The sequence below is a fragment of the Lissotriton helveticus genome, chromosome 9, assembly GCF_964261635.1.
Source record: "Lissotriton helveticus chromosome 9, aLisHel1.1, whole genome shotgun sequence".
NCBI lineage: Eukaryota > Metazoa > Chordata > Amphibia > Caudata > Salamandridae > Lissotriton > Lissotriton helveticus.
Window position 1 is genome coordinate 396,267,518 of NC_136070.1, and position 16,890 is coordinate 396,284,407.

Here is a 16,890-nt window from a genome sequence, read left to right on the forward strand (position 1 = left end):
ATTGTGTACGCCATCCTGAAGCAGCCGGTCTCGTAGAGAGACATAATCAGACTCTGAAAATACGCATTGCAAAAGTATGTAAAGAGAAAGGTGTAGACTGGCTAGTAGCTCTGCCAGTTGCTTTATTCTATATGAGGATGGTTGCACATTCCAGATCAGGTCTGTCTCCGTATGAGGTCGTATTCGGCCGCCCCCCAAACATGTGGGGTACACCTAGACCCCGCAGTATTACAGATGTTTCCAGTAATATGCTGACAGATTACCTAGCTTCCTTGATGTCTGCCCTACTGTTAGACCTGGCACCTTGGCGTGAGTTTCCCTTCCACTTTTTGCTGTTGTGCCTCAAATGTTTTGATGGTGTCTGCTACTCCGGGCGCTGCGCCACGGCCAACCCGTGCCGCAGTGCAAGTGCTCCCTACTGTAAAGTGTACATATGATTGATGTCCATGATTGGTTCATTGGATTTACTGTTAGTCCCTAGTAAAGTGCACCAGGAGTGCCAGGGCTTGTGAATGCCAATACTGCTAGTGGGCCTGCAGCGCTGGTTGCGCCACCCACAGAAGCAGCCTTAAAATGTGTCTAGGGTCTGCCATTGCAGAACCTGCGTGCAGTCTGGTACTGTCACCCTGGCTGGGCAAGTGCACACACTTGCCAGCCCCTAAACCTTCCCTTAACCTTCATGTTAGTCACCCCTATGGTAGGCCAGAGGGCAGGGTGCATTGTAAGTGTAAGGTAGAACATGCCCTGATGTGTGTGGCATGTTCTAATAGTGAATTACTGCCAAATTCGTTTTTCACTATTGTAAGGCTACCTGTTCCCTTCTAGGCCAGATGAGCTGCTGGAATTATTACACTCTATAATCCCAGCAGGCTCAGGGAACATGGTAGAGATTCGTGTTTAGTATGCCTGAACTCAGAATAATAAAATACTTCTTTTAGTAAAGTTTATTTTAATATCCTGTGTTTGCAAATGCTACTTTTAGAAAGTTAGCATTTGCTTGCCTAACCATTTCAGCCCGCCTCTGCTTGGATGTGGATCTGACTGTCTGGTGTGTGTGAGTGACAGGGCTGGGAGTTGACAGGTAGTGATTAGCAGGAGGACCCCTTAATGGGTGGTGGGAGTTTCCCCTGAATGATGCATCAGGCTGTGCCCCTGCCACCACAATGCTGGCTCCGCCCTCCTGGGGAGCGACTGATGACTCAGCCTGCACCTGGCCCAGGAAGGACCGAAGCTTGTAAACAAAGTGCTCAGGCCACTCCTGCCCTCTCAATGCCGGCTCCGCCCCCATGGGGAGCGGCTGATGTGCCTGCCCTCACACTGAATGCAGAAGTCACAAGTACCCACAACAAGTACTCAGAGACTGGAGCAGTTATGCAGAGGCCCCCCTGGCTTGCTAGAACAAAAGAAACTGGGTATAAAAGTAGGAGCCCTGCTCCTTGTAAATTAGATCCTGTTTGTGCTACAAGAGAAACTCTGCCCGAAGAGAAGGACCTGGAAGGACTACAAGGAGGAGTGCGGACTCTGGCCTGTGTCTGGTGCCTTGCTGCCAAAGGAGAGGAAGAGAAAAAGACTACAAGAGACTTTTACTTTATTTTGAACTTTGTGCCAAACTCTGCTAAAAGATCTCCAAGGGCTTGCTGCTGAACTTGCCCCCTGACCAGCGCTCCAGGAACAGTGAGCGCTAACCCCTGACCAAAGCATCTGCTGTGTGTGCTGCTTATCGCTGCAGCGCTGTCTGAGGAAGACGAGAGCATCAAGCCCCCTGCACACCGTGACCGTGGGTGAGCAGATCGCCATAACAACGTGAAGCCCAGCCCGCCGCTGGCCTGAACACCGTGACGGCATCTGCACCTGGCCCCACGAGAGCAAAGTAACGGAGGACCCGTCCGGTCCAAGCACCGGAGTCTACTGGGCACAAGCGCCGTAGATTCCCCCGCAAAGACGGACTGCCGCCCTTGTCATCTCCCTCGCTCTCAGCGTCTGGCCTGCTGCCCCGCTGAAGGGACATCACCGCGACCGGCACTTTGGCTGGGTACGTCCCGCACTTGGGGACCGTACTGCCACTGCGCCACACCCAGCCGCCGCCGTCAGGACGGACGAGAAGACTGAGTGAAAAGGACCTGTGCCCCCATCGAGCACCGCCGCCCTGGGTGACCCGTGACCTGCTGCCTCGAGCCGCAGCTCGCATCGCCCGTCAAGGAAGCAACGCGACGTGGGACAGCTCCCCCTTCAGCCGCCCTCTCCGAGGATCACCACAAGAAGTGAAAGGTACTGTCTTTGCCCCCCTCCGCGGCGCGAGCGTCCTGCAATCTGAGCTCGCACCGCGCGGTCTGATCTCAGGCACCCCGGGAGCCTCGCAGCTGCTGCTTGCTTGGTAGCGCGAGCCGCCCCAGAGTCAGAGGCGCGCTCTGCTCTTGGCCCCCGAGGCCCCGCCTGACGCTTTCCGAGGCCCGCGGCCCCCTCTCCCCGAGTCGAGCCCCGAAGGGTGACTCATTTCGGCAGCTGAGACAGCGGAAAGCGCCTAGAAGCGCTCTAAGACCCTTGAACCTTCGTAAAGCTGGGCAGAAGGCCCAAAAGACCGCATTTATTCAAGAACTGTGCCTTTTTCATAAAGAGTAACTGGAACCTGCATTTGAAGTAACCAAGACTGTATTTACAAGCCTGCTTGAGATTTATATAAAGAACATATATTTTTACAAATACAGTTTGGTGTCATTGTGTGGTGGGTTGGTGGTGTTGGTGTAATATTGCAAATGTTTAACCCTACATGCCCCAGAGATTAGCCTAAGACTGCTTAAGCCACACTACCTAGAGGGTAAGCAGAGGTTGTCTTGAAGGTAACCCTCAGCCCTGACGAGGAAGAGAGAGGCCCTGCTTGTCGCCAGTGTTGCACTGCGCCAACCAGAGACTCCCCCTTCCTACATTGGTGGCAGCGGTGGGATTCGCGAATTTACATTTGCAGTGTTTTACCTTAGCTACTGACCATTGCATAGTGATTACAGTCCAGTAACTTAGCCACAGACTTTTTGATTTTTTAATTTTGCTAAAGAAGAAGATCCCTAGTGTTGCAAACATGCCTGGCACAAACAGCATTGATGGAGGAGAGTCCATAGCCTCTAGTGCGCAGGGGCTAGAATGGGACGCATCAAAGCTGGATGACTACACAAAGAAGCAGTTGAGTTATTTTTGCAGGAAACTCAAGGTTCCACACGCAGGATGCAGAAACAAACCTGAGTTCTACAAGGCCATGAGAGCCTGGATTGAATCTAGGAAGGCACCTGAGGATCAGAATGCACCTGTGGATCCTGTGGGTCTGGAAAAACCAGACAGCGTTCTTAGCTTTGGCAGAGGCCTGTCGCCAGAGGAGCTGGCAGACAGACAGGCAACCAGGGATCATGAGATCAAGATGGCAGAATTGAATTTGAAGGGCCAAATGGAGCTTGAAAGCAAAAAAATGGCTCTGGAAGAAAGAAAACTCCAGTTTGAGTATGATATGAAAATGAGGGAGATGAGTCTAAAAGAGAAAGCCTTGGATCATCCTCCCTCTGGTGGCAGCACAACGCCGGTGCAGGTAGAGTCAAGAGTGCACATCCCCAAAGATGTAGTTAAAGAGTTCTTTAAGGGGGATGACATAGGACAGTGGTTTAGGGCATATGAGGTAGCCATGCTTTCCCACCGGGTCCCTGAGAAGGATTGGGGAGCGGGGTTATGGGGAAGGTTCCTTAGCGAAGGAAGGGACACCCTGCTAGATTTGCCCACTGAAGACCAGAGATCCTATCCCCATATGAAAGAAGCTTTAATGACCAGGTATGGGCTTACCCCTGAAATGTATAGGCAGAAGTTTAGGGGGTGTAATAAGCGGCCTGGGAATACGTATGTGGAGTTTGTGACTTTTTTTTGCAGAGCACTGGATGGTTGGGTGAAGGGTAACAAAGTGAATGATTTTCAAGGTCTCTTTGATTTAATTGCATGGGAGCACTTGTCTGATCAATGTTTTCCTGAGTTACGCCAGCACCTGATTGATAGCAAGTTGTCCAACCCGAGGAAACTTGCTGAGGAGGCGGACCGCTGGCTCAGCACCAGGGTCCACAAGGGTCCAGTGGGAGACTCCGCCAAGGGTGGGCAGGGTCCCCAGCAGAAGAGTGGGGGGGACAAGGGAAAACAGAAAGGGTTCCAAAAAGGCCCCCAAAGTAATCCCCAAGGGGACCAGCAGAAAGGTTCTCAGCCTCCCCCACCCCCTAAGCAGAATGGGGCCCCGACAGGTCGACCTGTTCCAAAGGGGCCCTTCAATTGTTACAAATGTGGTGACCCGGGGCACATAGCCAGTGACCCCAAGTGTCGCCTGTTTGGAAAACCAGCACCCACTGGTGCTCCGCCCCGACAAGTGACCAGTGTTCACTTAGGAGAAGAAGTGATGGTCCCGGGGGGTGGAGATCCTGTTCAGATGACCCTAGTCTCACTAGGAGACAGTGAGATGGTCCCTACAAGCTACCTGCCCTCTAACACTAAAAAATATGGGCAGGTGGTTACCATCAATGGTAAGAAAGCTGAGGCTCTTAGAGACACAGGAGCCAGTGTGACTGCAGTGAGGCATCACCTGGTGTCTCAGGAGCAGGTTGTACCCCATGCCTACTGTAGGGTTGTCAACGCTGACAATTCAGAGAGTCAGTGTCCGATGGCTCAAGTTCCCTTCGAATGGGGGGGGGTCTCTGGTACTCTGCAGGTCTGTGTGAGGAAAGCCATGCCTGTTGACTGTTTGCTAGGGAATGACTTGGAGGACTCCCCTTGGGAAAAGGTGGAGAAAACGACTCACCTGAGGATGGTGGGTCTACCTGACTGGGCGTGCGTGACCACCCGGTCAATGGCAGCCAGTAGGGGTGATCAAGAGGTCCTGGGGCCTGACGGAGAGGCCCAGGAACCGGCCTTAGGGAGAAGGCGCAGGGTGCGCGGGAAACCGGCCCCTGAAGTTCCCACGGTCCAGGAGGAAGCAGACCTTGAGGGGGATGCCCTGGAGCCTACTGGGGAACAGATTGCCGAACTGGGGGACCTGCCTGAGCTGACCCATTGGCAGCAAGAAGGAGGCCCCTCCAGGGAGGAATTCTGCAGGGAGCAGAAAGAATGCCCTTCTCTCGTGGGTATGCGGCAGCAGGCTGCAGACCAGGCCAATGGTGTTCAGGCCAAAACACATTATGTGTACTGGGAGAATGACCTCCTGTACTCAGAGCCTAAGGCTGCTGAACCTGGGTCAGCCCGTGTGCTGGTGGTACCCCAGAAGTTCAGAGCCTTCCTACTGGGACTGGCTCATGATGTGCCTTTAGCAGGACATTTGGGGATGGACAAGACCTATGACAGGCTTGTCACCCACTTCTACTGGCCCCAAATGCACAAGAGCTCAGATGCTCATTGTAGGACCTGTCCAACTTGCCAGGCAAGTGGGAAGAGCGGAGGGAAGAACAAGGCTCCCCTCCAACCCTTCCCTGTGGTCAGTACGCCATTCCAACGAGTGGGTATTGATATTGTTGGGCCTCTGGACCCCAAGACAGCCATGGGCAACAGGTTCATCCTGGTCTTGGTGGATCATGCCACCCGGTACCCTGAAGCCATCCCTCTGAGGACAGTGACGGCCCCCGTGGTGGGGCGTGCACTAATGGGAATTTTCTCCAGAGTGGGGTTCCCTCTAGAGGTGGTGAGCGACAGGGGGACCAACTTTATATCCAAGTATATGAAGTCCCTTTGGCAAGAGTGTGGCGTAACCTACAAGTTCACCACCCCTTACCATCCCCAAGGAAATGGGTTGGTTGAAAGATTCAACCGAACCCTGAAGGGCATGATCATGGGCCTGGAAGGTCCAATGAGGCGTAAGTGGGACGTCCTCTTACCATGCCTGCTCTTTGCATACCGCGAGGTGCCACAGAAGTCTCTAGGGTTCAGCCCCTTTGAGCTGCTGTATGGCCACCCCGTGAGAGGACCACTGAGTTTGGTAAAGGAAGGCTGGGAGCAATCTCCCAGGAAACCTCCCCAGAATGTATATAGCTACATGCTGGCCTTCAGAAACCAAACCAGGCGCTTCAGACAACTTGCTGAGGCAAATCTGGAAGCAAGCCAGGAGGAGATGAAGCGGTGGTACGACCAGAATGCCACTCTGGTAGAGCTTCAGCCTGGACAGGAGGTGTATGTCTTGGCCCCAGTGGAACTCTGTGCACTTCAGGATAAGTGGACAGGCCCATTTGAGGTTGTGGAGCGCAAGAGCTCAGTGACATACTTGGTGGACATGAAGACGCCCAGGAATCCTTTAAGGGTCTTACATGTCAACCGCCTCAAGCCCCACTTGAGAAGGTCCGAAGTGGGCATGCTGTTGGCCACTGATGATGGAATGGAGGAGGAGTCTGAGCCTCTTCCTGACCTCTTAGTGGCCTGTGAGAAGGATGGGTCCGTGGATGGAGTTAACCTCTCACCCACCCTGACCCCTGAGCAACAGGAAGACTGCCGCCAGTTGCTGGGGCAGTTTCCAGACCTGTTCTCCCTGGTTCCTAGTGTCACAGATTGGTGCGTCCATGATGTGGACACAGGAGACAGCTTACCTGTGAAGCATAAGGCTTACAGGGTAACTGACAGGGTCCGGGCCTGCATCAAGGAGGAGGTCTCCAAGATGCTTGCTCTTAGGGTGGTTGAGTCTTCCAGCAGTCCTTGGTCCAGCCCCGTGGTCTTGGTCCCAAAGGCTGCTGCGCCGGGAGCCACACCTGAACTCCGGTTCTGTGTGGACTACAGAGGACTCAATTCAGTCACCAAGACTGACGCGCACCCTATCCCCAGAGCTGATGAGCTCATTGATCGGCTAGGGGCTGCCCGGTTCCTCAGCACGTTTGATTTAACGTCTGGGTACTGGCAGATCGCCTTGACCGATGGGGCAAAGGAGAGGTCAGCATTCTCCACACCAGATGGGCATTTCCAGTTCCGGGTCATGCCATTTGGGATGAAGAATGCCCCTGCCACCTTTCAGAGGTTGGTCAACCAGGTGTTGGTCGGGCTGGATGAGTTCAGTGCCGCCTACCTGGATGACATCGCAGTGTTCAGTGGCACCTGGCCAGAACACCTGCGGCACCTCTGGGAAGTGTTGATGGCGCTGCGCAAGGCAGGCCTCACAATCAAGGCAAGCAAGTGCCAGATTGGGCAGGGTTCCGTGGTGTACTTGGGACACCAAGTGGGGAGTGGCAAGGTGGCACCCTTGCAACCCAAAATTGAGACCATCCTGGCTTGGGAACCCCCCAAGACCCAGACAGCAGTGAGAGCCTTCCTGGGGCTCACTGGGTATTACAGGAGGTTTGTCAAGGGCTATGGCACTATTGTGACCCCCTTGACAGAACTGACTTCTAAGAAGCAGCCCAGGAATGTGATTTGGACTGACACCTGTCAGAAGGCTTTTGACACCCTGAAGACTGCCATGTGCACGGCGCCCGTGCTCCTGGCTCCTGATTTCTCCAAGGAATTCATAGTGCAAACAGACGCTTCAGAGCATGGTGTAGGGGCTGTTCTCTCACAGATGACTGAGGAGGGCTGGGACCAACCCGTAGCCTTCATCAGTAGGAGGTTACTTCCACGGGAAAGTAGGTGGAGTGCAATAGAGCGAGAAGCATTTGCTGTGGTCTGGGCGCTGAAGAAGCTAAGACCCTACTTGTTTGGGTCTCACTTCCGGGTTCAGACGGACCACAGGCCCCTCAGATGGTTGATGCAAATGAGGGGTGAGAACCCAAAACTGTTGAGGTGGTCCATCTCCCTACAGGGTATGGACTTCACGGTGGAACACCGCCCTGGCACAGATCACGCCAACGCTGATGGTCTGTCCAGATTTTTCCGCCTTAGTGATGAGGAACTCCCTGGGGAAGGGTAGTTCTCCCCACCTTTCAGCTGGAGGGGACACGTGTTAGACCTGGCACCTTGGCGTGAGTTTCCCTTCCACTTTTTGCTGTTGTGCCTCAAATGTTTTGATGGTGTCTGCTACTCCGGGCGCTGCGCCACGGCCAACCCGTGCCGCAGTGCAAGTGCTCCCTACTGTAAAGTGTACATATGATTGATGTCCATGATTGGTTCATTGGATTTACTGTTAGTCCCTAGTAAAGTGCACCAGGAGTGCCAGGGCTTGTGAATGCCAATACTGCTAGTGGGCCTGCAGCGCTGGTTGCGCCACCCACAGAAGCAGCCTTAAAATGTGTCTAGGGTCTGCCATTGCAGAACCTGCGTGCAGTCTGGTACTGTCACCCTGGCTGGGCAAGTGCACACACTTGCCAGCCCCTAAACCTTCCCTTAACCTTCATGTTAGTCACCCCTATGGTAGGCCAGAGGGCAGGGTGCATTGTAAGTGTAAGGTAGAACATGCCCTGATGTGTGTGGCATGTTCTAATAGTGAATTACTGCCAAATTCGTTTTTCACTATTGTAAGGCTACCTGTTCCCTTCTAGGCCAGATGAGCTGCTGGAATTATTACACTCTATAATCCCAGCAGGCTCAGGGAACATGGTAGAGATTCGTGTTTAGTATGCCTGAACTCAGAATAATAAAATACTTCTTTTAGTAAAGTTTATTTTAATATCCTGTGTTTGCAAATGCTACTTTTAGAAAGTTAGCATTTGCTTGCCTAACCATTTCAGCCCGCCTCTGCTTGGATGTGGATCTGACTGTCTGGTGTGTGTGAGTGACAGGGCTGGGAGTTGACAGGTAGTGATTAGCAGGAGGACCCCTTAATGGGTGGTGGGAGTTTCCCCTGAATGATGCATCAGGCTGTGCCCCTGCCACCACAATGCTGGCTCCGCCCTCCTGGGGAGCGACTGATGACTCAGCCTGCACCTGGCCCAGGAAGGACCGAAGCTTGTAAACAAAGTGCTCAGGCCACTCCTGCCCTCTCAATGCCGGCTCCGCCCCCATGGGGAGCGGCTGATGTGCCTGCCCTCACACTGAATGCAGAAGTCACAAGTACCCACAACAAGTACTCAGAGACTGGAGCAGTTATGCAGAGGCCCCCCTGGCTTGCTAGAACAAAAGAAACTGGGTATAAAAGTAGGAGCCCTGCTCCTTGTAAATTAGATCCTGTTTGTGCTACAAGAGAAACTCTGCCCGAAGAGAAGGACCTGGAAGGACTACAAGGAGGAGTGCGGACTCTGGCCTGTGTCTGGTGCCTTGCTGCCAAAGGAGAGGAAGAGAAAAAGACTACAAGAGACTTTTACTTTATTTTGAACTTTGTGCCAAACTCTGCTAAAAGATCTCCAAGGGCTTGCTGCTGAACTTGCCCCCTGACCAGCGCTCCAGGAACAGTGAGCGCTAACCCCTGACCAAAGCATCTGCTGTGTGTGCTGCTTATCGCTGCAGCGCTGTCTGAGGAAGACGAGAGCATCAAGCCCCCTGCACACCGTGACCGTGGGTGAGCAGATCGCCATAACAACGTGAAGCCCAGCCCGCCGCTGGCCTGAACACCGTGACGGCATCTGCACCTGGCCCCACGAGAGCAAAGTAACGGAGGACCCGTCCGGTCCAAGCACCGGAGTCTACTGGGCACAAGCGCCGTAGATTCCCCCGCAAAGACGGACTGCCGCCCTTGTCATCTCCCTCGCTATCAGCGTCTGGCCTGCTGCCCCGCTGAAGGGACATCACCGCGACCGGCACTTTGGCTGGGTACGTCCCGCACTTGGGGACCGTACTGCCACTGCGCCACACCCAGCCGCCGCCGTCAGGACGGACGAGAAGACTGAGTGAAAAGGACCTGTGCCCCCATCGAGCACCGCCGCCCTGGGTGACCCGTGACCTGCTGCCTCGAGCCGCAGCTCGCATCGCCCGTCAAGGAAGCAACGCGACGTGGGACAGCTCCCCCTTCAGCCGCCCTCTCCGAGGATCACCACAAGAAGTGAAAGGTACTGTCTTTGCCCCCCTCCGCGGCGCGAGCGTCCTGCAATCTGAGCTCGCACCGCGCGGTCTGATCTCAGGCACCCCGGGAGCCTCGCAGCTGCTGCTTGCTTGGCAGCGCGAGCCGCCCCAGAGTCAGAGGCGCGCTCTGCTCTTGGCCCCCGAGGCCCCGCCTGACGCTTTCCGAGGCCCGCGGCCCCCTCTCCCCGAGTCGAGCCCCGAAGGGTGACTCATTTCGGCAGCTGAGACAGCGGAAAGCGCCTAGAAGCGCTCTAAGACCCTTGAACCTTCGTAAAGCTGGGCAGAAGGCCCAAAAGACCGCATTTATTCAAGAACTGTGCCTTTTTCATAAAGAGTAACTGGAACCTGCATTTGAAGTAACCAAGACTGTATTTACAAGCCTGCTTGAGATTTATATAAAGAACATATATTTTTACAAATACAGTTTGGTGTCATTGTGTGGTGGGTTGGTGGTGTTGGTGTAATATTGCAAATGTTTAACCCTACATGCCCCAGAGATTAGCCTAAGACTGCTTAAGCCACACTACCTAGAGGGTAAGCAGAGGTTGTCTTGAAGGTAACCCTCAGCCCTGACGAGGAAGAGAGAGGCCCTGCTTGTCGCCAGTGTTGCACTGCGCCAACCAGAGACTCCCCCTTCCTACACCTACACTCTTGTCGTTCACAGGTTGCCGCCGCATTTCCAGACAACACCGAGGTGAAAACCGCATGAAGTCGTCCCCGGTGACTTCGTATCCGTTCGAAATTTTGATCGTTCAAGTCCGCTGGAGCCCCGCTGGAAGGAGCCTCGCATGATCCTGTTAACAACAAGGACCACCGTGAAGCTCGAGGGCAGGAAGGGGTGGGTCCACCTGAGCCATATAAAGAAATTCCATGGATTACGAGGAAAGACTTTTGCTAAGGACTGCCTTATTCCTAAGGACTGCCTAAAAACAGACTCTGAACTTGACTCTGAACTCAAAGTTCCCCTGTTAGAGAAAACTCCGCAACAGGAGTATAAACAGAAACTCCGGTCTAGTAAAATAAGTCAGCCAGTTTAATTGTCTAAGTCCCTCTCGGGTGAAACGGTTAGACAGGTTCCTGACATGTATGAGATAGACCCCCACAGTGAGAGAGTTAGTCGAAACTCTAAAATATGTATTCTTGTTCTAAGTTTTCTATTATTTTTGAGTCTTATGGTTACCTGCACAAGTTATGCATTACATTTATGTTTTCCAATTTCACATGTACATATGTTTTCTAATACTACAGTAGAGCACACATTTAGTGATCTGCCTCCTCACGAGCTATCCTATCGTCTCGCTATGCGTAATAACACATTCATCCGAATGTTACACTATTCACACCAGACCAGCAATGCCACTAATTGTTGGGTGTGTGGTCGACTCCCCCCTTTTCAGACACCGAAGGGAGTTCTGCCACTCTTTCCTTATCCGTTTTCACATAATGGTTCATGTGGAGCATGGTCCACGTTAACGTCATCCTCAACTGATATGTCCCTTCTGAATAGAACATGTTTTCCAGACAAGCAGGGTCTCTCCCATAGAACAGGGTTAGATCTAGAAAATGAAGTGTATGATTTAGGTAATTATTCTTCGAATTTCATGGTCCTGAATGTTCAGTCTGATACTACTCCGGATTTGCCTGCTATTTCAGTACTACCAGTCAAAGGCGAATTATGTGTCAGAAAGAATGGTTCCGCACATGTAGGACATAGTGATTGTACTACTACTGTCGAGTATAGTGACAGTGGGAAATCTATTTTCAAAGCCTCACGTCATTCTTATTTTGTTTGTGGTCAGACCGCATATGTTCGTCTGCCCCTTGATTGGGATGGAACATGTTATATTGCCTTCCTACTGCCACCAGTTTTTCTAGCCCCATCCGATTATCACAGAAACACACATCTAGTACACGTCAGACCTAGAAGGGAGATCGAGTCCCCAATTGTCGATCAAACTGAAACTACTCTAGAACAGTATCAAGACTTCAATAAAGGTTTCTTCTTTTTTATAGGACCTATCCAGAATAGTAAGTTAATACGTAGGTTAACCAGAACCCTTGAAGCAGTAGTGAATGAGACTACTTCTGCTCTAGGTAACTTAACTGAAGAGCAATCTGCTATGAGATTTGTCGTGCTCCAAAATCGTCTCGTTCTTGACGTCATACTGGCAGATAGAGGAGGAGCATGTAGAGTCATCGGATCTAGTTGTTGCATTTTCATTCCTAATAACGCGCCGTCTGTTTATTCAGCTATAACCAGACTTCATAAAATTGCCCATCAGTTACACCAGAATCCAGGCACCTGGACATGGTCCGGTTGGCTCTGGAGTATCATATCTGCCTGGGGATGGAAAGTATTGTCATTCCTAGGTATTGCAGTAATGATCATATTCAGTTGCTGCCTCTGTATACAATGTGGCCCTGCGATTTGCGGCATGTGTGCTACCTCTTGTATTCCTAGTCCTAAATCCCGCTCCAAGACAATTCGAGACGAGCAGATGATGCTATATGAAATGATAGATGGTATCATGAATATTGATGTTTCCTGATGGAAACGTAGGGCACAAGGAGGGAATGTGGAAAAGTAAATTTTGCCATGTTGTATGTGCCTACGTGTTCCCCATATTATGCTATATGTGCATGATCGATATGCATGTATTCCCCTCTGATCGATTAAAGACGCAATTACAGTTGTGTCCATCTCTAGTATGCCAGTTTCCAGTTCCCGTGAAAGCAACGAATATTAGGCCTATGTAAACCTACATTGCTACATTTTACAGTGTGCACGTTAACTCATTGAATTGTCCCCGTTTCTAGGCCTCAAAAGGGCCCAGACTCAGATTCAGTTCCTGTCTCCTGAACCCTCTCCGAGGAGCGATACAGCCCCCACCTGCATCCCTGACCCCTAGCTTACTTTCATGCCTCGCAGTGCCCGGCTCGGCCTGGCTCTGCCTGCCAGTCTGCCAAGAGTATGTTATGATTCTAGTTATCAGTCCAGCCCTCCTTCTCTGCATTCCTAAGCTACTGAATCGCATCAATAGTTTCCGTCATGGTCTAGCCTTACTGTCTCCATGTAAGAGAAATACTGTATTAATATTCATAAAATATTCCTCGCACACGCAATACATGTAGAATTATGCATGCACCAGTCTTAGAGTCTATTAGCTTTTGCCCTGATAACTTTTGGATTCTATCAACATGTACTCCAAACACCAGATACCAGATATGCCTTGGGTACATGTCGCTCTGACACTCCAGACTTTAGTCTCCTCTTCTAGCGCAGAAGTCATAGCCCCCAGTTCTCCCTGGTAACACGTCATTGCCCATTTGCGCGCACCACTAGGTTAGAGGTCCCAGCTGCTCAGGTAGCCCCCTCCATGTTTCCGCCCCGTTTATGACACTTCTGTTATGTTTACATCACATGTCTATGTATACGCCCCGTACACGCCTTCTTGTTACATCATTTTGCCCTTATCTTTCGCGACTGCTACAAGAAACGCCTACTGCTACGCCTACTGTAATGAATGTAATGTATTTGTTTAAGTATATATACTGTGCACCCATATTAAAAGTTGCCAATAGCCGATGCCAATCCCCGATTCCCTTGTCCTTCCCTGGCAGCTGCCATCCCGTACTATTGCAGGCTGTCCTGTTCCTGTCCTTATGCCTGATTAAAGCCTGTCGACTCAAGATACCTCGAATCCTGACTCTTATTTATTGAGCTACCTGTTTTATTGATTATATGAAAAATAGTACCGGTAATTAATTATTTATTTACCACAGTACAAAAGACTTCTGTTCGGTTTAGCCACTGCTGCTGCCGTTTTTCAAAGGCTTTTGTATCAATTATTTGGGAAATTTAAGAATGTAAGGTGTTTCCAAGATTACATTTTTGTTTTTGGGGAGGATAGGTTGGAACACTACAAGAGTTTAGGAGAAGTTCTTGCTGTTTTGGAAAACAAGGGGTTGACGGTTGAGCATTCTAAATGTAGATTTGCGGTCAAATCCATTTTTTTTTGTCAAACAATTTTTATTGCAGAGTAACACATACACAAACACATATCAGGGTTACCAACAGTATGAGAAGGTACAGAAGCACTGGGTTCTGAGCAGTAGTTAAAATGTGGGAAAACACAGCCATTTAGCCCTCATCCCGGAGGCAGGGCGGCGCTAATGCTCAAAGTAGTGTACCACGTAAAGTGTTGCAAACATCTCCAACAACGGTCAGTGTTCTGTGTCGTCTGCTTTTATTTTGTTGTCGTCCTCTGTGGGTAAAGTAGCCCTGTTGTACTAGTGTAGTGATAGAAAGTGATATGTAATAGCTGCCCCCCGCTAATCTACAACTCCCAATCCCCCCCACCCTCTTCGGTGCCAGCGCCTGCGTGTGGTGCAACTGTAAGCACTCTTGACTTGGGAATCCGGATCAGTCATGGTTTACTGCGTGTGTGAAATCCCTGGTAGTGTCGTAGGCCCATTTATTGTGGTTGGGGCCGATCCATTCCCTCCCCTTCCGCCTCCTCCTCCTCTATAGTGCTATCTCTGAGGGCTTGTACTAGTATTTCCCAGGCCATCGCTGCATCCCGTGCCTTATCGTCTGAGTGACGGCGGGCCAATTGATAACGGATTGTGCTCTCCGCAGTGGCCCACTTTAAAAATTCATGCAGCCACCTCCTGTATGTTGGTCCCACCCTTGATTTCCAGCCTTTTGTCAATTCTCTTTTGGCAAGGAGTAAGCCCATGTCTATGAATTTGCTGGATAACTTGTTTTTTTGGTGTGGGGGAACCAGTGTAGAATAGTGACAGCATTGTCATAGAGTAGCTCCCTGTCCGTGATCGCGTTCAGAGTCTCCCCAATGGTGGTCCAGTAGTCTTGGAGCGCGGGACATCCCCTCAGCATATGTACTAAGTCAGCACCTATGTGATCGCATCTAGGGCAAGCCGCGTCAGCCACGTGAAAGTATGCAGTGATTTTTTGCGGGGTGAGGTAGGCCCTGTGAATGATGTATAGGTGTATGAGCTGAAAACGCGCATTCCTAGTGCTCTTCCTAGCTCTACCCACTAGCTGCGCCCATGTCGTGTCCGGGATGTCTAATTGCAGGTCCTCCTCCCATTTCGTTTTAAGCGACGTAAGAGGCAGCAGTGTTTCGGAAAGCATTCTGCGATAGAGGCATGTGACGGCTTTAAACGTACCCGCCGCCATCATCGTGTATTGGCATGCTAGTGACGTCGTGGGTTCCGACAGTCCTCCTCCCCAGTGCCTCTGCATGGCTCTCACCACCGCTGCGTGTAATAAGTAGTCACCTCTGGGGAGGTCGTACCGCTCTTGTAGAGTCTGGTATGGGGAGAGCACTCCGTCCTCGTATAAATCGCCCAGCATCTGGAGCCCTGCCTCCTCCCAAAGGCGTAACCCCAACCAGTCACCGCCATGCGGTGGAGCAGTCACCATGCCTAATGGGATTTCAGGGGCATACGGGTGACCAGGCCCGACCCGCCTCTGGGCACGATTCCAGCATTGTCGGAATGTCCGTTCCTCCTGAGAGAGTCCCCTCAAGAACAACTTCTGTTGTAGAGTGATATACGCCAGGATATGGCGAGGGGTACCCCTTTCCCTGTCCTGCTCCGGTCCCCGAAAGACTCTCGCCACCTCCTGCGTAAAGCACTGCAGCTGTCTCGCCAAGTAGTACAACTCAAAATCCGGGACTGCTAGTCCCCCCTCGTCCCTAGGGCGGGTCAGCGTCGCTAGTGCGATCCTACGTCTACCCGTGCCCCACAGGAAGGACACTAATATAGTCTTCAGGTGTTTGAAGGTCGACCCTGGTATCCACACGGGGAGGGTTCGGAAGAAGTAGAGCAGTCTCGGCAGGACAATCATTTTCAGGAGTGCCACTCGGCCGGCCATCGAAAGGGGCAAGGTGGCCCAGAAGGATATACAACCCTTCAGGGCACGGATACATCGGCCAATATTGCCGTCCAGGAGGTCAACCGGGTCGTGATAGATGTGAACTCCCAGGTAGCTCAGACAGCGGGGTTCCCACCGCAGGCGTGAACGGAGTGTAGGGCTTTCGGCCCCCCTTCGGAGCGGGAAAAGACATGTCTTCGTCCAATTAACCCTCAATCCCGATACATCGCCAAAGCATTCTAGGAGTTTCTCAGCGCCCGTTAACGCCTCATCCGGGTTGTCCAGGAAGAGGAGTAGGTCATCTGCATATAAGGAGATGTGGTGGAGGTCTCCTCTGAAGGTCAGGCCTGTATAGTATTCCCCGCTCCTGGCCGCAGCCGCGAGTGGTTCCACCGCTATCGCAAACAGTAGCGGGGATAACGCGCACCCCTGTCGGGTTCCTCGCGTCACCTCGAATTGGTCCGACACCAGCGGACCGATTCTCACCCTGGCCCTCGCAGTGGAATAGAGCACTCTAGTCCATTGTATGTATCCCTCACCCAGACCAAATCGGTGCATCACTTCGTATAAGTAATTCCATTCCAGGCTATCAAAGGCCTTTTCTATGTCTACAGCCAGTACGAGGGGGGAGCCCGCCTCCAGTGGTGGGGCATCCACCAATCGTAGCAGTCTGCGAATGTTATGCGAAGTGTTCCTCGTGGGTATGAAACCCAATTAGTCTCCATGGATCAGTTCTTGCATATGGGATAACAGTCTGGTGGCCAGCACCGTGCTTAGAATTTTGTAATCAGTCGTTAGCATAGCTAGCGGCCTGTAAGAAGCAGGATCAGTGCTTTCTCTCCGTGGCTTCAGGAGAGGGACCATTATGGCCTCGCTCATCGACTGGGGGAGTCGGCCTGCCTCCTTCGCCTCATTATAGACTAGTTGTAGTCTCGGGGCCAAGAGATCCAGGTATTTCCCATAGAACTCGATGGGCAATCCATCCATCCCCGGTGTCTTGTTACGCGCCATTCGTTTCACAGCACTGCGTATGTCAGCTAGTGTAATGGGACCTCCTAGCGCTTCAGCCTGCTCCCGTT